The sequence below is a fragment of the Rattus rattus genome, chromosome 6 (genome assembly GCF_011064425.1).
Source record: "Rattus rattus isolate New Zealand chromosome 6, Rrattus_CSIRO_v1, whole genome shotgun sequence".
NCBI classification, from domain to species: domain Eukaryota; kingdom Metazoa; phylum Chordata; class Mammalia; order Rodentia; family Muridae; genus Rattus; species Rattus rattus.
In genome coordinates this window covers 44,569,211-44,594,420 of record NC_046159.1, presented here as the reverse complement: position 1 = coordinate 44,594,420, position 25,210 = coordinate 44,569,211, and positions in this window count along the sequence as shown.

Sequence of the window (25,210 nt, the reverse complement as noted above, 5' to 3'; positions counted from 1 at the left end):
CCACAGGACTCTGGGACTTCGTAGTTTCCACCAAATCCGCATACCCAGCAACTACAGATTTTCATTCTTTCTTCTAGTCTTCTTGTCCTCTTTCCTATGTCTACCCACACCTGATTTGCCTCCCAACATCTCCCCCCTTTCCCCTCTACTACTCAGTTTCCTCCCTTTCTGTGCCTCTTATGACTATTTTATTACTCCTTCTAATTGATATTCAATCATCCTCACTTGGGCCTTCCTTCTTTAACTTCTTTGGGTCTCTAGGGTGTAAAATGTATATCTTGAACTTTATGGCTAATATCCACTTATCAGTGAGTATATACCATGCATATCCTTCTGGGTCTGGGTTACCTCACTCAGGATGATATTTTCTAGTTCCATCCATCCATTTGCCTACAAAATTCATGATGTTCTTGTTTTTAACAAGTGAATAGTATTCCACTATGTAAATGAACCAATTTTTCTGTCTATGTTTGACAGACGTCTAGGTTGTTTTCAGTTCCTGGATATTACGAAAAAAGTTTCTATGAACACAGTGGAACATGGGTCCTTACACTATTGTGGAGCATCTTTTGTGTATATGCCCAGGAGCAGCCGTATAGTTGGGTCTTCAGGTACAACTACTTCTGATTTTCTGAAAAACTACCAGATTGATTTCTGTAGTGGTTGCACAAGTTTGAAATACAACCAAAAATGGAGACATGTTCCCCTTTCCCCGCATCCTTGCCAACATGTGCAGTTGCTTGAGACTTTGGTCTTAGCCATTCTGATTGGTGTAAAGTGGAATCTCAGGGCCGTTTTGATTTGTTGATATCTAAGGATTTTGCATGTTTCTTTAAGTTCTTCTTGGCCATTTGAGATTCTGCTGTTGAGAATTCTCTGTTTATTTAGCTCTGTACCTAATTTTAAAATTGGGTTATTTGGTTTGTATGATTCTAACATCTTGAGTTCTTTATATACTTTGGATATTAGCCCTCTGTTGGATATAGGATTAGTGGAGATCTTTTCCCAATTTGTAGCGTGGTTTTTTTTTTGTCCTGTTGACAGTGTCATTTGCCTTACTGAAGCTTCTTAATTTCAAAGAGTCCCACTTGCCAATTATTGATCTTAGATCCTGAGCCATTGGAGTTTTATTCAGGGTGATAAATATAGACCTATTTGTAATCTTCTACATAAGACATCCAGTTAAACCAGTACCATTTGTTGAAGGTTTCTTTTTTCCATTGCATGATTATGGCTTCTTTGTCAAAAATGCATAAGTATCAATAGGTATGGGGTTCTTTCTGGGTATTCAATTATATTCTATTGATCAGCTTGTTTCTATACCAATATCATGCAGTTATTATCACTACTGCTGTATAGTATAGCTTGAGGTCAGGGATAGTGATTCCTCCAGAAATGCTTTTATTGTTCAGGATTGTTTTAGCTATCATGGCTTTTTGGTTTTGTGTTGAAGTAGAGAATATCTCTTTAAAAGTCTATAAAATTTGTGTTGAAATTTTGATGGGAATTGCATTAAATTTGTAGATTGCTCTTGGTAAGATGGCCATTTTCACTATGCTAATCCTACTAATCCATGAGCATTGGGGGAGTTTTCCATCTTCTGGGATCTTCAATTTCTTTCTTCAAGAACTAGAAGTCCTTGGCATACCGGTCTTTCACCTGTTTGGTTAGAGTTAGACTAAGAAATTTTGTATTGTTTGTGTCTATTTCTTTTTCAACCTGATTATTGTTTATATAAAGGAAGGCCATTTATTTCTTTCTATTAATTATATATCCAGACACTTTGCTGAAAATATTTATCAGCTGTAGGAGATATCTCATAGAATTTTCTGGATTGTTTATGTATACCATGATATCATTTATGAATAGTGATATCTTGACTCTTCCTTTCTAATTTTTTTCTTTGATCTGTTTTTGTATTCTTACTGATCTAACTAGAACTTTAAATACTATACTGAATTGATAGGAAGAGAGTGTACAGCCTTGCCTTGTCCCTGACTTCAGTGGTATTGCTTCAAGTTTCTCTCAATTTAATTTGATGTTTTCTATTTACCTGTATATTGCTTTTATTTTGTTTAGGTATGTGCCTTGAATTCCTGATCTCTCCAGGACTTTTATTTGAAGGGGTGCTGGAATTTGTTGAAGGATTTTCAACATCTAATAAGATGATCATGTGGTTTTTTTTCTTTCAGTTTGTTAACATGGTGGATTGCATTACTGGATTTTCATTTACTGAGCCATTCTTGCATCCCTGGGATGAAGCCTACTTAATAATGTTGGATGATGTCTTTGATATGTTCTTAGATTCAGTTTAAGATAATATTATTGAGTAATTATGTGTAGATGTTAATAAGTGAAATTGATTTGTAATTCTCTTTTGTTGTAGAGTTTGTGTGGTGTAAGTATCAGGGTAACTGTGGCTTCATATAATGAACTAGGTAGTGTTCCTTCCATTTCTATTTTGTGGAATAAATATTTAGAGGAATAATGTATTAGTTGTTCTTTGACAGTGTGTAAGAATTCTGTACTAAAATCATTTAACCTGAGCTTTTATTATTGGAAGAATTTTAATGGCTGCTTCTATTTCTTTAGATTTTAAGGGACTATTTAGATTGTTTACCTGATCTTAATCTAACTTTGGTACATAGTATTTGTCTAGACAAATCATTCATTTCATTTAAATTTTCCAGTTTTATGGAGCATAGACCTTTTTTTAAATTTTGTTTTTATTTCCTCAGGTTCTATCTTCCTTTTCATTTCTGATTTTGTCAATTTGGATATGGTCTCAGTAGCTTTTAGTTAATTTAGCTAAGGGTTTTTCTATCCTGTTGATTATCTCAAAGTACCAGTTCTTTGTATTGTTCTCCTTGTTTCTATTTGATTGATTTCAGCCTTGAGTATGACTAGTTTTTGCCCTCTACTTCTCTTGGAGATATCTACTTCTTTTTATTCTAGAGCATTCAGGTATGCTGTTAGGTTGCTAATATAAGATATTTATACTTTCTTTATGATAGCACTTAGTGCTATGAACTTTCCCCTTAGCAATGCTTTAATCATGTCCCATAAGTTTGGGTATGGTGTGCCTTCATTTTCATTGAATTCTATAAAGTCTTTAATTTCTTTTCTTTATTTCTTTCCTGAACAAATGATCATTGAGTAGAGAGTTGTTAAGTTTCCATGAGTATGTGGACCTTCTCTTGTATCTGTGGTTGTTGAAGCTCAGCCTTATTCCACGACGATCTCATAAAATGCAAGTGATTAGTTCAAACTTCTTGTATCTGGTGATGCTTGTTTTGTGCCAAAGTATATGAAAATTTTGTAGAAGGTTCCATGAGGTGTATTCTTTTGTTTTTCAGTGGAAGATTCTGTAGATATTTGTCAAATCCATTTGGTTCATAACATCTGTTAGTTTCATTGTTTCTGTTTTTATGACCTGTCCATTAGTGAGAGTGGGGCATTGAAGGCCACAACTATTATTGTTTAGGGTTCAATGTATGACTTGAGCTTTAGTAAAGTTTCTTTTACAATTATGGGCATTTGTGACATTGATGCTGAGAATTGAGAAGTTATCTTGGTAGATTTTTCTCTGATGAGTAAGCAGTATCCTTCCACATTTCTTTTGATTACATTGTTGAAAGTCTATTTTATTATATATTAGAATGTGTACTCCAGCTTGATTCTTGGGTCTGTTTGCTTTGGAAACATTTTTACAGCCCTTTACTCTGCAATAGTATCTATCTTTGTTGTTGAGATATGTTTCTTTTATGCAGCAGAATGATGGACCCTGTCTACATATCAAGTCTGTTAGCCTGTGTCCTTTTATTGGTGAATTGATGTTGAGAGATATTAATGACTAATGTTTGTTCATGCTATTATTGATGTTGGAGTTGGTACTGTGTGTGTGTACGTGTGTGCGTGTGTGTGTGTGTGTGTGTGTGTGTGTGTGTGTGTGTTTCTCTTATTTTGGTTTTGCTGTGAGATGTTTAATTTCTTGTGTTTCCTTGAGTGTAGTATCCTCCTGTGTTGTTTTCCTTCTAATATACTCTGTAGGGCTGGATTAGTAGAAAGATACTGTTTTAATTTGTTTTTGCCATGGAATATGTTGGTGTTTCCAGTTAGGATAATTGAGAGTTTTGTTGATTACAGTAGTCAGCACTAGCATCTGTGACCTCTTTGGTTCTACAAGATATCTGTCTAGGTTCTTCCAGCTTTTAGATTCTCTATTGAGAAATCACATGTAATTCTCATAGGTCTGCCTTTATGTTACTTGGCCTTTTGCCTTTGCAACTTTTAATATTTTTCTTTGTTTTGTATATTTTGTGTTTTGGTTGTTATGTGGCAGGTACCCTTCTGGTGCAATATATTTGGTTTTCTGTAAGCTTCTTGTATGTTTATAGCCAATTTATTTTCTAAGTTAGGAAAGTTTTCTTCTGTGATTTTGTTGAAGATGTTTTCTGGCCCTTTGAACTGGGATTTTTTTACCTCTTCTTTTCCTATTATTCTTATGTTTGGCCCTTTAATAGTGTCTCAAATCTCCTGTATGTTTTGATTGGAAACTTTTACTTTTGGTATTTTCTTTGTCTGATGTATCAATTTCTTCTTTTGTTATCGTTTACACCTGAGACTCTCTCTTACGTGTCTTTCATTCTATTTGTGATGCTTTTTTTTCATCTGTTCTCTCTTCAAGATTTGCCATCTCCAGGGTTGCTTCTTTTTGTATTTTCTTTATTGTTTCTATTTTCATTTTTAGGTTTTAGACTGTTGTATGCATTTCCATTGCTTGTTTGATTGTACTTTCTTCTATTTATTTAAGGGATTTATTTTTCTCCTCTTTAAAAACTTCTACCTATTTTTTCCCCTGTATTTCCTTAAGGGATTTATTTATGTCCTCTTTAAGGGCCTCTATCATCTTCAGGAGATGAGTTTTAAGGTCACAGTCTTACTCTTCATGTGTATTAGGACACCTAGGGCTTGATAGTGACATATTGTTCTGGCTTCTGTTGATTATGATCTTATATTTTTCTTTTTCCATCTGGTTGTCTCTGGTTTTGGCTGACCTGGTGTCCTGTGTGGCAATAGAACTGTGGGTTAGGGAGTCATTTACTTACCCAAGATTTCAGGTGGGTAGGAGGATTTGAATGAATATGGAGCTGGAGTTCCAGCTGACAAGGAGATTGAGAGTGGTTGCACCTGTGTGTCCTGGGTTAAAGCAGGTCTCCCAGGAGGTAGGCAGCTGGGTTGGAGGAGGCCTCATTGTATGGGGTGTAGATCCACTATTGTAGGAGTTGTAGAGGGGAAGGCTAGAGTGCCTCCTTACAGCTACTCAAACTTACAGTTCTAGGCCCATCCATTTCCTCTCATGTCTCCTCTGTCCTTTGCTACAGTCTCCTCTGTCCAGGGCTCTTGTTCTGATCCACAGGTAAACAGATATGGCTGAGCAGTAGGAAACCTTCGAGGTTCCAATGCTCTGGGCTGGGATTCATGCCATTCATATAGTGACATACAAACTCTCTAAAAGTAATTTCCTGCAAAGTTTTATTTCCAGAGCAAATACATTCGGAGAACTTTCTTAAAGTGTTAAATACATATGAAGCCAAAGTATATATAGCACAAAATACTGAGAAAACAGTTTCATGCATGGATATGAGTACCCAGAAAGGGAATGTGTATGCCAAGATTGATTGACAGATGAGAACAGCAATGATGTGGAGAGATTAGAATGTTTCAGGTGCAGAGCCTAATTACTTTGAACAAGTTTTAGCCCTTCCACAGCCATTCCGTACCCATCTCTCCATCAAAACTAAAGTCCTGTGACTAGTAGATAGAAAGTCTTTGGAAACTATTAGCTTCTTATCCACTAACATTCACAAACCCAGTGCTAAGAATGTAATCAGATAGCATTTGAGGCCTTTTGGAGAGATATTAGAGTTTTATTATAACCATTTTTTTCAAAAATATATGTCCACCAATGTAACTGAAAGTTACTTGACTCATGACTTTCTTTGTTCTATTACTATAAAACTTTATGAAGCTGTGTCTACATTGAAACATGGATTTTAGAGAAACCTAAATCTATTTTCCCAGGCCATAATAACTGAAATTGTCTGTAGTATAATCTATTTTTTTCCTTTGAGTTGGAGGCTGTATCATTTTGCATTAAAATAGCCTTGTAGTTAAAAGAAATGGAGTGCATGTGTTCAAATAAATGTACAACAATAACTATGTTCATGTGCATGTATGTTTCATATTGAGAAACAGCTAATGCCAAGATTCTATAATTTAATGAAAAGGAGAAGCAGAGCTTGATGTGGTGTTTTTGTATAAATACAATTATATAGCTATAAGAAAGAATATAAAAGGATGAACATCAGAAGAAAATGGGAAGTCTTATCTGACCATTTTGGTTAGAATCAAAGTTATAGTTTTTACTTAATAATTTAAGATATTTATACCTAGATTTCACTATTATTATTCACATGATTATAATGTTTGAGCTATAGTATATATATATATATATATATATATATATATATATATATATATTTATAACAGTCAGTACTGTGATGAAATTTCAAGGTACTTAAAATAATATTAATTAAACAATATATTAAGGTATACTGCAAAGAGACATTTTTTAATTAGGCTAAGTCAAAACATCCAAGGTAAAACTCTCATACAAACATTCATAGCGTGATGGGTAGGTTTATATACCTACTTGCCTTGTTTGCAAGTAGGTATTATTCTAGATATGTCTGTGAGGGGTTTTCAGAGGTGAGTAAGCTGAAGCAAAAGGCAAAATGTACTGTTCATCTCAGCAGTGAACACCTGTATCACTCACTAATGAGAACAATGGAAGAAACAAGCAAGGCAGATTACCTTTTTCTAGCCTAGATATCTCCGTATGTCCCCAAATACAAGGAGCTCTAGTTCTGAGCCTTTCAGTTCAAACTGAATTATACCACTATCTTCAGTGCCCCTCAGCTTGAGAATGGTATACTGATGTAGCGTATATGTCCCTCAACAATGTGTAATCTAAACTGTTTAATCTCTCTTGTATCTTTCCTATTGGTTTTGTTTCTTTGGGAAATACAGACTAGACAAAGTATCAGTTATGTGACTGAAACTTGCATGTAAATATAGAGACGTGAGCTATAGAATAATTTTCAAGATAATTATCTCATGATCTGATCGGTATCCTAGACTTTTAACTTGTAGTTCCCTGAAAGTACTTGATCCCCTTCATTATGTTTATTGTGCCTCCAATATTCAAGATTGAGGTCACTTTACTTGTGATTACAGAACTGAGGATTAGAGACACATCTACATCACAGGAAGACACAAAGCATTTTTCTGGTCCTTTGCCAAAAACATTTGCCAATCCTTTGCTTCAGACACAGGAATGGATGATTTAAAAAACACTGTCAGGATGGGAGAGATATCTAAGATTATAAAGTGCTTGACTTGTAAACAGTAAACCTAAATTAAAAAAGGAAAACATTGCTCCTGAGCTAAAATCCATGGGACTTTCTGACTAGCCAGCCTAGGGAACTGGACAGGTTTCAAGTCAGTGAGAGACAAGAGACTCTGTTTCAAAATAAACACACACACACACACACACACACACACACACACACACACACATACCACACAGAGACACAGACACAGACATACACACACACACTTCACAAGGTAGATGGCCCCTGAGGAGTAACAAGCTAGGTCAAATTCTTTCTTTCTTCCGCAACCATGCACATCCATGTGCATTGATATCTACACAGATACATCACAGGAGCATACACTACTGGCCTCCAACACTTAACCACTACTGGCAGGTTTTGCCTAAATTTAGAGTGAGAAAGGTTTTAATGACATTGAGGTAGGAGTTTAATGGCTGATATTAAATATTTTTAATACTTATTAAGTATATGCTATACATAAGTAAACTCTATTGCCTCTTCCTCTATACATTATGAATAAAATATATTGCTTTTATTCAGAGATGAAGAACCGATTTATAGTATTGGAGTAAGTCAAAGCCGTGCAAGGAGAAGGCAGCAGTAAGTACTCCAACCCAGTCCTTATTGGAACCCATTTTTCTACTGTATCATGTGATTCTGAATAACTTGGGCTAGAGTGCCCAGACTAACACTGTATGAAATTACTTGGATTCTAGAATATGCACATGGAGCAACCAATATTTATTTAGGTACCTTGAAAGAGTATCTGTTGCAGACCCCTGGTATAGTAGAACCTAGGATAATTTAATAACTGTGATCAATTAATCCTAAATCATTCTCTCACTAAAAGCCAAGTACTCCTGTTCCCTCAATACTTCTAATTTGTAAAAGTACTTATTAAAGAATAGTTTTCAGAAATAGAATAAGGATAAATAAAAAATAGCTGCTACTTTGAAATATCTTGAAGGCCATCAGGATGAATTCATGCATTTTACTAAATTAATAGCACCTAAGCAAATTATAATGAGGACATAAATACAGAGAAAAGAAAGGTAACAGCAGAACAAGTGTCAAAGAACCTTCCTGTCATTTAGAAACTTACTTCCCAATGATGTCCCCATGAAGCATCTCAGTAGCAAGATGTGTTTTTCCTGACATAACCATGATTGTCTAAATCCATTAATATGCTTGTTAACTATGTATGCAAGGGTGTGTGTGTGTGTGTGTGTGTGTGTGTGTGTGTGTGTGTGTGTGTGTGTTTGTATGCAGGAAAAGAAGTTAGGGGATATCATGACATTCTTTCTTTTCATCATGGGTTCTGGAGATTGATCTAGAGTCATCCAGCTTGCAGCTCTTAGTCACTGAGCCAATATTCCTTGATATTCATGTGACATGTATTAACCTCATTTTTTTCATTCCCTTTTCAGATTTTAAATCAAGAAATTTCAAAAGTGACAAGATATTTGGGGATGGCCATATGTCCTGAGTTTTGTTATTATTTTGTTTTATTACTTTATAGTTTTACTACTTAAGACATATAATTTCACATCTTATGGAACCTTTACAAGTTAAGGGTTTGTGACTGTCACACTCTAGGGAGGAAGAAGTGCAGGTGGTTTATAATGAACATATTGAAGCATGGAGACAGCACACACTTGAATAAGCCAATTAGAGAGGCACACGACCTGCCAAGTGCATAGGCATCACACTCCACCTCAAATAAACATCAGGACCAGATTTTCAGTGCTGTTTGACAATTCCTATTTTAACGGAACACCACTGTAATGATGATACTCTAGTCAATGTCATTGTCACCAAAATACCAAATACAGAAGTCACATGTGGGCAAGTGTAACTTATAAAGCCATGAAGCAGCATGCATAAATTATTGTATTTACAAGGTACACCCCCCTTCAAAAACCGTACTCATTTGTAGGATAAAGAAAAGAAACATAAATAAATCAGGAATTATGTTGGCTTGGGGGGGGATAACTTACTCAGGAATATACCAGTCATCGAAGACTGGAGACTTGAATTCAATCCCCCAGCACCCACTTATGGAAACTGAGTGTGGCAATGCACACCTGTAATCCTAGCACTGTATTTGCTGTCCAAATAATCTAGTCAATCAATAAACGTTAATGCCAGTGACAGTCTCAAAAAGTAAGATGGAAAGCAATTGAGGAATGCACTTGTTAATAACCTTGGTCTACCACAGTTACACACATTAATGTTCACAAGCACAGGTATGTACATATGCATACAGATATGTGAATAATATCAATAATATCAATAATAGTAAGCATAGTTCATTTAGTATACTTAGTGTAAATTAAAAACAGGGGGATGGGGAGATGGCTCATTGGTTAAGATATACTTCCCCTGCAAACGGCCAGATTTAGTTCCCAGAAACCACGGAGCAGTTCATAACCATCTGCAATTACTGATGTGTGGGATCTGCTGTCCTCTTCTGGCTTTTGTGGACACTGCATGCAGGTGGCACACAGCTATCCTTAAAGGCAAAATACCCAAACACTTAAAATAAAATATTTTTGTATAACCTAGGATTATGGTTCAAGATGAAATTGTGAATAATTTTTACAAATGTCCTTTAAACTAGCAAATAGGAGTGGCAAAAAATATTACCTGAAAGACCTGTACAAGGCAAGTGGCCAATTTATCCAGAAAAAGGGAGAGAAAAATATGATTGAAACCCATATTTGTTGAACAAGCTGCAGCTGCGTCTAACTAATATCTAATTGCTCATCTCAAACACATTATCCGTCAGGCAGAACAATGGTAGGTAATTTGCAATGATCTACTGTATGATCCTTATCGGATTTACAAATCACTACATAAAAATACACTTAACTCATGTTAAAGTTTTGACACCCTCCCTTCGATTAAGCCCCATGGCACTCAAATTGATGGCAAGTTAACCTAAATTTCCTTTGTGGGTTTTATAAAATGCTGTAAGTAAATTAATCCATGGGAAGGTAAAAACATTGGTAGAAAACCAAGAATTTATATCTAAATTCCTCCAGAATGACCATATTACACCCAGTCAAGTGTAATATTCGAAATTATGAAATTAAAATCATTTGTAATAATTTGAAACATGAATTACATATGTTGTTTCGCTCTAAGTTGTTTGTACTTAAATATAATGCCTCACTCTAAGTATCTGAACGTTCTGTATTTATTGATTCAGTTTACGTCAAACAGCAAAGATCTGAATAAAGCATGGCATCTATATATCCAGGTACAGAACTTTTATATCTTGTGACAATTTTGTAAATGATATATAACAATTATTTGCATAGTGTTTACATGGTAGTACGTGCATTAAGTAACCCAGAGATGGGTTTAAACATATAAAAGATGGGCATAGTCTATTTCACTATTTCCAAAATGCATCTGGCAGGTTCTAGTTTTAAATACTGAAGAGGATTTAGAACCAATACTCCACGGGCACCAACAATAGTTGTCTACAAAGATATGAGTGTTGTCTGTGCTATAATGATGTGTATTTAATTTCTTGGATCAAAAACTCTACTGACATGACCACGAAATCTATTTCTAAAAAACTTTGAGGTGGAAAAAGAGTCTTCTGAAACCTAAATGCATTTGAGGAGCACTAGACACTGACTCTGATTTATTGGATTTCTTTTTTCGTTGTTCATCCCTGTTTTGAGTTAGAATTACAACTGCTGTCTACTAACATGCTAACATGTCTACTAACATACTATCATGCTAACCTGCACACACACACACACACACACACACACACACACACACACACACACACACACTAGAATTAAATCTTTTTTATTCCATCTTCATTAACTTGAGTATTTCTTATTTACATTTCGATTGTTATTCCCCTTCTCGGTTTCCTGGCCAACATTCCCCTAACCCCTCCCCCTCCCTTTCCTTATCGGTGTTCCCCTCCCCACCCTCCCCCCATTGCCGCCCCCCCCCCAACAGTCTACGTTCACTGGGGGTTCAGTCTTAGCAGGACCAAGGGCTTCCCCTTCCACTGGTGATCTTACTAGGATATTCATTGCTATCTATGAGGTCAGAGTCCAGGGTCAGTCCATGTATAGTCTTTAGGTTGTGGCTTAGTCCCTGGAAGCTCTGGTTGCTTGGCATTGTTTTTCATATGGGGTCTCAAGCCCCTTCAGCTCTTTCAGTCCTTTCTCTGATTCCTTCAACGGGGGTCCCGTTCTCAGTTCAGTGAATTGCTGCTGGCATTCGCCTATGTATTTGCTGTATTCTGGCTGTGTCTCTCAGGAGAGATCTACATCCGGTTCCTGTCGGCCTGCACTTTGCTTCATCCATTTTATGGCTGTATATGTATGGGCCACATGTGGGGCAGGCTCTGAATGGGTGTTCCTTCTGCCTCTGTTCTAAACTTTGCCTCCCTATTCCCTGCCAAGGGTATTCTTGTTCCCCTTTTAAAGAAGGAGTGAAGCATTCACATAGAAATAAATCTTAAATAAAAGGTTTCTATAGCATCGTTTATACTATGAGTGTGTGGCACTTAACACCCTAACAGTCATTCTCTTATTTGCCATAGGAGATCATTTACAAAACAGGTCCAGACCTGATCTTTATACAATTACAAACAAATTATGCATATGTGTATCTTCTGGAGTCAAGGGTGAGCCCATATATAATACCCTGTATACCATGTATAATAGCCATAAAAATGTAGAGATCAGAGAATAACCTGAAGTGTTACCTTCAGTAATATCACTTACTCTTTGACAGTCTTTCTTTCACTAGCGTAAAGCTCACTGGTTTGTAGTATTGGTTGATCATTAATGCATATGGGTCCTCTATTCACCTCCTCAATACTGGGACTAAAAGCACACGCTACTGTGCATGAACTTTTATATGGGATCTATAACATCTCATTATTTGCAAAGCTAGCACTTTTCTAGCTGAACTAAATCCCCAGTCAGGCCTGAGTTTCTTAGGGGAATGAGTATCTCCATATACTTGCTCACTGTAGTTTGATTTCAATTAAATATTTGACCTGATGAGATTGACTGTACCTACTGCATTAATAGGGCACATATGTGTGAAACTGAGTATCATCATGCACAATCGTATATATTCAGTTACATAGTTTTGAGAAAAGCATGATTTCCACCTCTTTGCCTTAACTACATTGTCTATTGCTGACTCAAGCGAGACTTCTGTTGGATACAACATGAAGCCAGATTTCAATTCAAATGTCGAAGAAATAGAAAATATGTTACCTTCAAGTACAATTTCCTCTGAACATCAACATTCAGCAACTTTATAATGTGGATAAAAGAATTTATTGCTTAAGGGAACAATTATAAAAGCATATGCAAAATAGATACTTAAATCTTCTATTTGTATAATTTTCTTGTAAAAGTGAATATCATTATGACATAATTATAGTTTATCCAAGCCCCAACATGAAATTAACATTTCAAAGACATAATAGAATTCTAATATTTTCCTACAAGACGTAATGTTTTATATATTTGGAATAAATTTGTAATCTCCCAAATTTCTTAGGTAATTCAAGGTAGAATCCTTAAATTTTAACTATGGTAAGTTTTCAATGAACAAGTTTAATCCCATATTTTACTTATATTTGACTCAAAACAATTTCTGACAATAGAGAGGAAAATGGATGTCATGTTTGAAATAAAATTCATAGTTTTGCGTGAAGTGTTTGTTACAAATTCAGAGCTGATTAGAATATTTAACTCAGCAATTTTTTAGTGACCATTAGACACACACATACAGACCCAAGTACACACAGACACAAACACACACAAGCACACAACCCACACAAACACAGACACTCACCACTCCTTCCATATATATTCCCATACACATACACATACAGATACCACATATACATGCAACACACACATACACACACACACACACACACACACACACACACACACACACACGACTATTGCTGGTACATCAACAATTGGAAATCTGATGGCAGGAGTATCATGAATCCCAGACTTGTCTGGGATATATTAGAATACTCTGCTTTAAGTTACTTAAACACACACGCACCACCAAATATCTAAATATTTATACTTGATGGTAATACTGTATTTCTAATTATATTTTATAACTTGTGTTTTAGATATGACTCACAAATTTCTAACTACAAATCTAGTATTTATTTTATATTCTTGAAAATTACTGAACAAACAGGAAACAAGATTAGCCATGTTCCAAACTCAAAACATTTGCTATTATATGACTGCATGCCTGTATAGAATTTCATTTCTAGAATAGTATCATTAAAATCTTTGTGTGGACTTTCTTCTCATTATGTTTAAGGATTTCCCATTAAGATAAATTTTATCTCAATAATCTTATTCTACATAAATAGCAATTTCTACAATGGCATCTTGCTTCGATTTGTTATAAGAAATTGCCGTCGACAGTGCCACAAGATAGTGATGAGATGGAATCATGTTCATATACTTTTGAAGGCTAAAGTCAATATTGTGGTAAAAACATGGCCAGGCTCTGGTGATGTAGTGCCATATTGGATCTGGGCCTGGCCACTTTGTAACTGTATGGCCACAAAGTCATGGGATTGTTGGACAGAGGCCTCTCCCATGTATTTACGGCACAGGAAGAAAAGACCAAGTAGTAAACACCCGGTGTCTCCACTGCATGACCTCTGCTGAGCCCGGCTGATGCATGTGGAACTGACACACCTGGACCACACCTGGGTGGTGGTCAATTTACTTCTGCCTTTTACTTCCTCAGCCTTTATCCTTGAGATTTAGGCTGGCCTTCTCAGATTTCTCCCTAATTTATTCAGATCTCGTAGTCGGTCTTTTGTTACCGAAGTCAGGAGCCAGGGTCTCCCACTGTGCTTCCCAGTTATTTTCTACCTGGAGACTTGGGTATATAAGTGGTGAATAAAGCTACAGGAGTCTCTTCTTCCTCTTCCTCTCTCTCTCTCTCTCTCTCTCTCTCTCTCTCTCTCTCTCTCTCTCTCTCTCTCTCTCTCTCTCTCTCTCTCTCTCTCTCTCTCTCCCCCTCTCCTGGCTTGACACGAATAACCTGTGTGTGTGTGTGTGTTATTTCTTTCATCCCGTAGGCTTTCGCCCGATTCTCGGTACCAGGTCGGTGCTGGCGCTGACATGGTGAGGGTCCTTTTCTTGACTGACAGATAGCCACCTATTTATATTCTCACAAGACAGACAGCAAAGCAGAAGCAAACCCTCTTGTGTCATTTAAGAGCATAAATTTGATTCATTGTGCAACTGTTTCTCCGAGGCGCCATACTCTAATTTACCATCAAAATTTGGCTTAGGACTTCAAACTGATTTGAGAGAGCACAAACATTCATTCCTGAGGAATGTCCTCTGAGAATGTCATCTTCCCATGATCATGCTGTCCTAAGTGTCTCCTTTAGAACTTCATGCTGTTTTTAGCACAACCCTTGTTCTTCCTCCAACCTACCAGTGTGGTCTCACCATAACACCTCTAGAGTGATTCTGGGATGGTCGTTCTATCATACTCCATAGGCAACACCACTGAGACCTACCAATTAGCTCTTTGGTAGTTCCTGAATTAGACTTTCATACCACTTGCCTGCCTTAAGAATGCACTGAAGAATAATACTATCACCATACATTTGTTGCAAGAGGTAAATGCATCTATGTTGCAAATGCTCTTCCATATCTACCACGGCATCTACAAACCTAATTTTACCATTGTACAGTCAATTGGTTGGCTTAGAACGCTTTACTTATTTATTTATGTATTTATTTATTTATTTTTACACTCCAGATTTTATTCCCCTCCTGGTTCACCTCCTGAGAGTTCCACATCCCATATCCCCTTCCCAGTATGCACAGGATGTCCCCATCTTACCCATCCCACCAGAACTCTAAATTTCCTGGGGCCTCCAGTCTCTTAAGGGTTATGTGCATTTTCTCTAATTAATGAGTATTATTATCATCACAAACTAATATTATTTATGCTTATGAGTTATGATTTTGTTTTGTCTATTTGTCTGCTCGAGGGCCTCTACAATGCTACAAGCTTTCACACCACATAATTATAAACGAACCACACAAAATGAATACTAATATAGTAGTTAGAATATTATCATTCTGTCCAACTTTCTCATGTTTTTATTTACAGTTTAGCATAGTCCCTTTGAAAAAGGTATTATTATCACTTCCTTTGAAAGGTAAGAAACAAAATTTTCAGACTCTGAAGCAGCTTTCCTACCCTATAATATTAATAAGGATTAAGGGATGCTTTTGAACTCAGGGCCTGTGGCTCTAATGGGATGCCAGTAGGGGATGTGGGCTCTTAAGAGTTATGCAGTAACCGAATGAATTGAGTCAACTAAGAGAGCTCTTTCTTTTTTTTTTCCTCCATCTTTATTAAATTGGGTATTTCTTATTTACATTACAATTGTTATTCCCTTTCCCGGTTTCCAGGCCAACATCCCCCTAACCCCTCCCACTCCCATTCTATATGGGTGTTCCCCTCTCCATCCTCCCTCCATTACCACCCTTCCCCCAATAATCCCATTCACTGGGGGTTCAGTGTTGGCAGTACCAAGGGCTTCCCCTTCCACTGGTGCACTTACTAGGTTATTCATTGCTACCTATGCAGTTGGAGCCCAGAGTCAGACCCTGTATAGTCTTTGGGTAGTGGCTTAGTCCCTGGAAGCCCTGGTTGGTTGGCATTGTTGTTCATAAGAGGTCTCAAGCCCCTTTAAGCTCTTTCAGCCCTTTCTCTGATTCCTTCAACGGGGGTCCCATTCTCAGATCAGTGTTTTGCTGATGGCATTCGCCTATGTATTTGCCATATTCTGGCTGTGTCTCTCAAGAGAGATCTACATCTGGTTCCTGTCAGCCTGCATTTATTTGCCTCAGTTCCTCAGAAAATTAGACATTGAACTACCTGAGTACCCAGCTATACCTCTCTTGGGCATATACCCAAAAGATGCCCCATCATATAACAAAGACACATGCTCCACTATGTTCACAGTAGCCTTATTTGTAATAGCCAGAAGCTGGAAAGAACCCAGATGCCCTTCAACAGAGGAATGGATACAGAAAATGTGGTACATCTACACAATGGAATACTACTCAGCTATCAAAAACAATGACTTTATGAAATTCATAGGCAAATGGGTGGAACTAGAGAATATCATCCTGAGTGAGGTAACCCAATCACAGAAAAACACACATGGTATGCACTCATTGATAAGTGGCTATTAGCCCAAATGCTCAAATTACCTTAAATGTACAGAACACATGAAACTCAAGAAGGATGACCAAAATGCTGATGCTTCACTCCTTCTTTGAAAGGGGAACAAGAGTACTCTTAGGAGGGTATAGGGAGGCAAAGTTTAGAGCAGAGACTGAAGGAACGCCCATTCAGAGCCTGCGGCACATGTGGCCCATACATATACAGCCACCAAACTAGGTAAGATGGATGAAGACAGAGAGCTCTTTCATATCAAGAGGACCAAGAACATTCAGATTTCTGAACCTCTAGGAAACAAATGCATTTCTTTTGAGATTGAACCTTTTTTCTTAAAGATTTATTTATTTATTTTACTTACATAAGTACACCATAGCTGTCCTCAGACACAACAGAATAGGTCACCAGATCCCACGTCGGATGATTGTGAGCCACCATGTCGTTGTTGGGAATTGAACTCAGGAAATCTGGATGAGCATCCAGTGCACTTAAACATTGAGTCAGCTCTCCAACACAGAGATTGAACATTATAAGTCAGAAAAATCCACCAAAACACATAGAAGATTGATACTTTCATTTCCCCATCCTGCTTCTATCATGAGATGTTCAAGGTTCCCTTCTTCAGCCAGTTTTCTCACTGTACTCACTACCCCATATTCATTTTATCATCACCACCACCACCATCACCACCACCACTGTCATCGTCGTTGCTGTCATCCTTGTTGTCGTCATCGTCATCGTCATCATCATCATCATCATCATCATGATGGAGGCATCCTCCTCTGTACTAATGATTACATTCAAGAAGCAAATAACCTTGCTGGCCAATGTAAAATTAGTACATTATTAAGGTGTGTTATTTTTACCTTTTCTATTATATAACACAACTCAAAAATCTGCTGTTAATAATGACATTTTTAACGTTGACATCAGAATTCTGAAATTTATCAGAATAACCCATTTTCTTCCTATCCCATACCAGCTGGACTTTAATATCACATATTTCTTTATGCTAAGAGTTGCTGGCTGGTTGCATTATGGAAGCACACAGATACGAATTACTAAAGCAAGCCTCTTTTACCTTCATTCATGTCTGCTCTAGTTCTCAAATATATTATATAGGAATGGACAGGGGGCATTTCCTTTAATGTTCAAAACTACTCAGTCTTTTATGGTATGCATAACCTGAATTTGTCCCTGTCCTTAAAGGATACCTAGCATATGACTTCTTAATAAAGAGCTTCCCCATCCCAGATGGCAAACATTAACATCAGTCCAGAAACAAGTTTTAAAAAAAAACATGGAATTCTGGAGAATTTCAGGAGGTGAGACAAACTTTCACTTATTTTACATTTTCTTACACATTGGAAGTACTATTTTCATAATTCCTTACTCTCCTTATAAGACCATCTGTCAACTCAACAGTGCTTACTTATGCACAGCTTCTGTTAAAGGTGAATATTAGCATCTAGGTACTTGGCTGAGGTGATGATATCTAGAATGTGTTACATATTGAATAAGTAGGTCATCCTTTTCTTTAGTCCACAACCACCTCCCTCAGACCTTATATTTCATCCCCCAATGTAGAGTCATGACTTTTGATAAGTGAGAGTCATTCTGATGCTTCCTTCTGGCAATTCTTTCCCTTGAGTTGTCTGACTTTCTATCATTGAAACAATTTGAAGATCTGATCTGTGGGTCTTAGAACATAGCTGGATACCTTTCCCATAATTCTTTTTATATAGTCACATTTATTTATTTTTATTCTCTCTATCTGCATGCCTACATCTCTCTTCTTTGTGTGTGTGTAAGTGTGAGTGCGCACACACTTATGCAAGCCATGAAGTGCTTGTAGGGGACTGTACTCATTCTATCAGGCTTTGAGGCAAAGACTTCTATGAGCTCAGCCATCTCACTGGTTCCATATTGATAGATTGTATATATATTTTTTTTACCATGAAGGATACTATATCTTATATTCTAGCAATTATTCTTAAGTTATAAGAAAAAGTTGGCTCAATTAACTTAATGCTTATATATTTATTGTGGGCTATTATATCCTTTTGAACTGATTTTTGTGAGTTATATTTCTCTAGTTTCTCATTGCATTTAACACTGATTAGATAATATAGTCGATGACTTCTCATTAAAACATTGCTTTTAGAGTACTTTTCTAAATCTGGATTTTCCCCTAGTTTTCATATACGGGTTACTTGTGTTTCATTGAAATTAATAACGAGAACTAGCTTCAGATTTATAATCATCCATTTTCTTTGTTAATTTAAAATTTTATTGTATCATCTATTTTGCCAAATTCATGTATCACACCACCAGTTTCTGTAATAACTTGAATAGAATGCATAGAACATTAATTTTCAGTCATCTGCTAGTTTTTAATATAAATGTTTTTATTATTAGCCTGTAAATTTTTAATTTTAATTATGTATAGACACATATTTATTGATATTAACTGTTAGCTGCAAATATTTTATAATTTTCATTATTACTTTTTTCTATAGACACATATATCTATTGATATGAACATTTAGCCACAAATATTTAATAATTTTCATCATTACTTTTTTATTACTTCTTTAAGACTTGTGAGTTTTTGATCTGAACTGATCTCCCTGCCCCCAAGTCCCTTGGGAGAGAGAGCTGAATACCCAGAGATTAGTGCAATCCTGAGACCACAGGACAGTCCACCACTCGTGTCCACCTGTCCCATATCCCTGGCTCAAGGAGAAACTGCACAGTGCCTCTGGATACAGGAATATAGGAGCAGTCAGTGGCAGGAATCTCCTGGGTCTGACTTGTGCCTGGAACTGAATGAACTTGTCACAAAGTCCTCTGTACCCACATCCCATGAGGTAGAGAGGTGGAACCTCAGAAGTGTAGACACTCCTGAGAACTAAGAGGAGACTACTCCATGCCTACATTACAGAGATGAAAGGAAATCACATAGTGCCATCTGTGTCCCCTGGGCACAAGAATCTAGTGAACAGTCAGGAGCAGGACTGTTCCAGTTTCTGCCTGCACCAAGAGCTGAAAGCCAGTCGCCAGGAGTGTATACACAACTCAGAGGAGAGCTCTCTTTTCCCAGATCCCGTTGAAAGAAAACAGGTCTACAGGCTTACAGGAGGGTTAAGCCACTGTCAGAGATAGCAAGACAAGATAACACCAGAGACAACCTGATGGCAAGAGGCAAGCTCAGGAACCTAAGCAACGGAAAGCAAGACTACTTGGCATCGTCAGAGCCCAGCTCTCTCACCAAAGCAAATACTGGAAAAACACACTGGAAAAGCAAGATTTAGATATAAAATCACATTTTATGATGATGATGGAGGACTTTAAGAAAGTCATAAATAACTCCCTTAAAGAAATATAAGACATCACAAGTAAACAAACAGAAGCACTTAAAGAAGAAACACAAAAATCCCTTAAAGAATTACAGGAAAACACAACCAAACAGGAGAAGGAAATGGACAAAACCATCCAGGATTTAAAATGGAAATAGAAACAATGAAGAAAGCACAAAGGGGGACAACTCTGGAGATAGAAAACTTAGGAAAGAGATCAGGAGTAACAGATGCAAACATCACCAACGAAATACAAGAGATAGAAGAGAGAATTTCAGGGGCAAAAAATATTATAGAAAACATTGACACAACCATCAAAGATAATGTAAAATGAACAAAACTCCTAGCCTGAAACATCCAGGAAATCCAGGATACAATGAGAAGATCAAGCCTAAAGATAATAGGTGTAGAAGTGAAGACTCCCAACTTAAAGAGCCAGTAAATATCTTCAACGAAATTATAGAAGAAAACTTCCCTAACCTAACGAAAGAGATGCCCATAAATGCACAAGAAGCATGCAGAACTCCAAATAGATTGGGCCACAAAAGAAATTCCTCTTGTCACATAATAGCCAAAACGCCAAATGCATTAAACAAAGAAAAAATACTAAAAGCAATAAGGGATAAAGGTCAAGTGACATATAAAAGAAGACCTGTAATAATTACACCAGATTTCTCACCAGAGACTGTGAACGCCAGAAGATCTTAGGCAGATGTCATACAGGCCCTGAGAAAACACAAATTAACAAAACTCTCAATTAACATAGATAGAGAAAGAAAGATATTCCATGACAAAACCAAATTTACATTGTATCTTTCTACAAATCCAGCACTACAAAGGATAATAGATGGGACACTCCAACACAAGGAGGGAAACAATATCCTAGAAAAAGCAAGAAAGTAATCTCCTTGCAACTAAATGAAAAGAAGAGAGACACACAAACATAATTCCATCTCTAACAAAGAAAATAGCAGGAAGCAACAATCACTACTCCTTAATATCTCTTAACATCAGTGGTCTCAATTCACCAATAAAACAAAATAGACTAACAGACTCAATACATAAAGAGGACCCAGCATTTTGCTGCATGCAGGAAAGATAACTCAGAGACAAAGATAGACACTACCTCAGAGAAAAAGACTTGAAAACAGCATTCCAAGCAAATGGTTTAAAGAAATAAGCTGGAGTAGCCATTCTAGTATTGAATAAAATTGACTTTCGACCCAAAGAAATACAAAAGGACAGTTCATATTCATCAAAGGAAAATCCACTAAGATGAACTCTCAATCCTAAATATCTATACTCCAAATGCAAGGGTAAATACATTCATAATAGAAGCTTTATTAAAGATCAAAATCACACATTGTATCTCACACAATAATATGAGATTTCAACACTCCATCCCACTCTCATCAATGGACAGACTATGTAAACGAAATTATGCAGAGAAATAGAGAAACTAAAAGAAGTTATGAACCAAAGGGATTCAACATATATTTATAGAACATTTCATCCTAAAACAAAAGAATACACTTTCTTCTTAGCACTTCATGGTACCTTCTCCAAAACTGACCATATAATTGGTCACAAAACAGGTCTCACCAGATACAGGAAGATAGAAATAATCCCATGCATTCTATCAGACCACCATGGACTAAGGCTGGTCTTAAATAACAACAATAAGGACAGAAGGCCTTATACATGTAAGTTGAAGAATGCTCTACTCAATGATACCTTGGTCAGGCTAGAAATAAAGAAAAAAATTAAATACTTTTTAGAATTTAATAAAAATGAAAGTACAACACACCCAAACATATGGGACAGAATGAAAGCAGTGTTAAGAAGAATACTCCTAGCTCTGAGTGCCTGAAAAAAGAAACAGGAGAGAGCACACATCAGTAAATTGACAACACACCTAAAAACTCTGGAATGAAAAGAAGCATACACCTAAGATGAGTAGAAGGCAGGAAATAATCAAACTCAGGGCTGAAATCAACCCTGAAATCAAGTAGAAACAAAAAGGACTACACAAAGAATCAAACAATCAAGAGATGTTTCTTTGAGAAAAATCAACAAGATAGATAAACCCTTGGCCAGACTAACCAGAGGGCACAGAGAATGTATAAAAATTAACAAAATCAGAAATGAAAAGGGAGACATAACAGAATCTGTGGAAATTAAAAAAAATCATCAGATCCCACTACAAAAGCCTATATTCAACAAAACTGGAAAAGCTGGACGAAATGGACAGTTTTCTAGACAAATACGAGCTACCAAAGTAAAATGAGGAACCGATAAACCATCTAAACAACCCTATAACTCCTAAAGAAATAGAGGCAGTTATTAAAATTCTCCAAACCAAAAGGAGCCCAGAACCAAATGGGTTAGTACAGAATTCTATCAGACCTTCATAGAAGAACTCATATCAATACAGTCCAAACTACTTCACAAAATAGAAACAGATGGAGTGCTACCAAATTCCTTCTTGAAGCCACAATTACTCTTATACCTAAACCACACAAAGACCCAACAAAGTAAGAGAACTTCAGAACAATTTCCCTTATGAATATCAACACAAAAATACTCAAAGAAATTCTTGCAAACCAAATCCAAGAACACATCAAAAGACTCATCCATCATAATCAAGTAGGCTTTATCCCAGGGATGCAGGGATGGTTCAATATGTGGAAATCCATCAAAGTAATCCACTATATAAACAAACTTAAAGATAAAAACCACATGATCATTATAGTAGATGCTGAAAAAGCATTTGACAAAATTCAATACCACTTCATGATAAAAGTCTTAGAAAGATAAGGAATTCAAGGCCCATATCTAAACATAGTAAAAGCAATATACAGAAAACCAGAAACTAACATCAAACTAAATGGACAGAAGCTTGACCTTAATCCCACTAATATCAGGGACTAGACAAGGCCTCCAACTCTCTCCCTACTTATTCAATATAGTTCTCATAGTCCTAACAGAGCAATCAGACAACAAAAGGAGGTCAAAGAGATAGAAATTGGAAAGGAAGAAGTCAAAATATCACTATTTGCAGATGATATAATAGTATATTTAAGTGACCCCCAAAAGTTCCACCAGAGAACTACTAAGCCTGATAAACATCTTTAGCAAAGTGAATGGATACAAAATTAATTCAAACAAATCAGTTTGAGTAGAGGTCTTCCTCTACTCAAAGGAAAAACAGGTTGAGAAAGAAATTAGGAAATGACACCCTTCACAAAAGTCCCCAGTAATATAAAATACCTCAGTGTAACTTTAACCAAGCCAGTGAAAAATCTGTATGACAAGAATTCAAGTCTCTGAAGAAAGAATTTGAAGATTATCTCAGAGGAAAGAAAGAGCTCCCATGCTCATGGATTGGCAGGATTGATATAGTAAAAGTGGCCATGTTGCCAAAAGCAATTTATAGATTCAATGCAATCCCCGTCAAAATTCCAATTCAATTCTTAATAGTGATAGAAAGAGCAATTTTCAAATTCATTTGGAATAACAAAAAACCCAGAATAGCAAAAAACTACACTCAACAATAAAAGAACTTCTGGGGGAATCACCATCTCTGACCTTAAACAGTATTACAGAGCAATAGTGATAAAAAACACAAAACAAACCAAACAAACAAACAAAAAAACCAACCAAAACAACTGTATGGTATTTGTACAGAGACAGGTAGATAGATCAGTGGAATAGAACTGAAGACCCAGAAATGAACCCACTCACCTATGGTCACTTGATTTTTGACAAAGGAGCCAAAACCATCCAATGGAAAAAAGATAGCATTTTTAACAAATGGCGCTGGTCCAACTGGAGGTCAGGATGTAGAAGAAGGCAAATCGATCCATTTTTATCTCCCTGTACAAAGCTTAAGTCCAAGTAGATCAAGAACCTCCACGTCAAACTGGATACACTCAAACTAATAGAAGAAATCATGGGGAAGAGTCCTGAACACATGGACACTGGAGAAAATTTTCTGAACAAAGCATCAATGGCTTATGCTCTACAATCAGGAATCAACAAATGGGACCACATAAAAACTGAAAAGGTTCTGTAGGGCAAAGGACACTGTCATTAGGACAAAATGGCAAAAAACAGATTGGGCAAATATCTTTATCAATCATACATTTGATAGAGGACTAATATGCAAAATAAACAAAGAACTCATGAAGTTAGACTCCAGAGAGCCAAATAACACTATTAAAAAATGGGGTTCATAGCTAAACAAAGAATTCACAGCTGAGGAATATCGAATGGCTGAGAAGCACCTAAAGAAATGTTCAACATCTTTAGTCATAAGGAAATGCAAAAAAAAAAAAAAAAAAAAAAAAACCCTGAGATTCTGCCTCACACAGGTCAGAATGGTTAAGATCAAAAACTCCGGTAACAGCAGATGTTGGCGAGGATGTGGCGAAAGAGGAACACTCCTCCATTGTTGGTGGGGTTGCAAACTGGTACAACCACTCTGGAAACCAGTCTGGAGGTTCCTTAGAAAATTTGACATTGCACTACTTGAGGACCCAGCTATACCTCTCTTGGGCATATAACCAAAAGATGCTCGAACATACAACAAAGACACATGTTCCACTATGTTCATAGCAGCCTTATTTATAATAACCAGAAGCTAGAAAAACCCAGATGTCCTTCTACCAAGGAATGGTTTCAGAAAATGTGGTATATCTACACAATGGAGTACTACTCAGCTATCAAAAACAATGACTTCATGAAATTCATAGGCAAATGGAATGAACTTGAAAATATCATCCTGAGTGAGGTAACCCATTCACAGAAAAACATACATGGTATTCACTCACTGATAATTGGATATTAGCCCAAAATCTTGAATTATGCAAGATACAATCTACACACCCCATGAAGGTCAAGAAGAAGGCCATCCAAAGTGCAGATGCTTTACTCCTTCTTAAATGGGGAACAAAAACATCCACAGGATATGGAGGCAAAGTTTAGAACAGAGACTGAAGGAATGGTCATTCAGAGCCTGCCCCACATGTGACCCATATATACACAGCCACCGAAACAATATATGATTGATGATGCTGAGAAGTGCATGCTGACAGGAGCTAGATATAGGTGTCTCCTGAGAGGTACAGCCAGATC